Raw genomic sequence first — 1092 nt, 5'->3', positions numbered from 1 at the left:
TTTCTTTTAACACTCTTTGTAGTATCTTGAAGAAAAGCCTGTATAAGCCTAAAGAATGTCAAGAATATTTTATGGGGGTTGAGCGGATGCCCCCCAGGCTGTAGTTATCACAATGCCACCCGCTATAGGCTCTCTGGACATTGATCGTATTTATAGCAAACCACCTAAGCATCTTGCAGTTGCTCAATCTGCTCTGTGTTTTCCAGCACAATAGGCTATTTCTAGGGGGGATTTCTGACATGTTTCAGATGCTTTTATGTCTGGGAGTCCTAATGTGGCTTTCTTAGAACAATATGGAAAAAGGTGTGGTCCCTTGGATGAAAAGTCATGTTCTGGGTGGAAAGAGGAAGGACAGAAACTCCAGGGGTTGACAACATCCTCTGACCTTTTTATAAGTCTGGAAATAATCAGACACATGGCAAAACACATGGGAGCCTATAAGTCATCAAGTTAAAAGAAACAGTTTAGGGTTTCATATTCTCATTCAAAGGGTGGTGATCATTCTGAGTAAAGCCCAGCACCTCAGAGCATGGAATCTTACCGGTCACCTAAAGCACACTAATCAAGTTAAAGAGAGAGCAGTTACTGGCTGATGCTTCAAAGGCCTTTCTTCCATGACAAAAACTATCTAATTCCTCCATCAGTAAATCCAGCAAGTCTTCCAATTAAGGTGTAAACATCAGAGGTGGCTAAGTCATTTTCTGATTAAAGGGAGTGACTGATGAAAATGTAATTGCTGGGGAGGGCAACACATAAAAGAAATTATTTAATGATGAGGAAAATCCTCCTGCAGGACTAGATGAGAAGCCACACCATGCCATATACCCCATGGAAGGCGAGGGGGTGGTGTGCAAGGTGCAGGCCCACCCCCAGAAGTGCCAACCACAGACAAAAGGGCCATCTTGGGGTGATTGCTCAAGGGCCTCTGATTGTCACATAGCCACAGAATAAGAAGTTACATTTGTAGCTGATTTTGTCCTAATCCCCACCATTAAGAATAATGGAAAAGGCCCTCCCTTGTGGCGCAGCGGGTTAAAGCACAGCACTGAGAAGCTAAAGCCACTTCTACATGAGTTCGATTCCCGCCTGCCC

The 1092-nt window shown here is 44.0% G+C and overlaps 1 protein-coding gene across 3 annotated transcripts in view; it reads right to left on the bottom strand.

The window, feature by feature from the left end:
- Positions 1–1092, bottom strand: part of TMTC1 (transmembrane and tetratricopeptide repeat containing 1) — a 181598-nt gene that overhangs the window by 66674 nt on the left and 113832 nt on the right. The window lies entirely within an intron of this gene.

This window comes from Condylura cristata, unplaced genomic scaffold, assembly GCF_000260355.1.
Source record: "Condylura cristata isolate star-nosed mole 26May11 unplaced genomic scaffold, ConCri1.0 scaffold00004, whole genome shotgun sequence".
NCBI lineage: Eukaryota > Metazoa > Chordata > Mammalia > Eulipotyphla > Talpidae > Condylura > Condylura cristata.
Note: the sequence above shows the minus strand (reverse complement) of the source record. Positions and strands in the feature narration are given on the sequence as shown.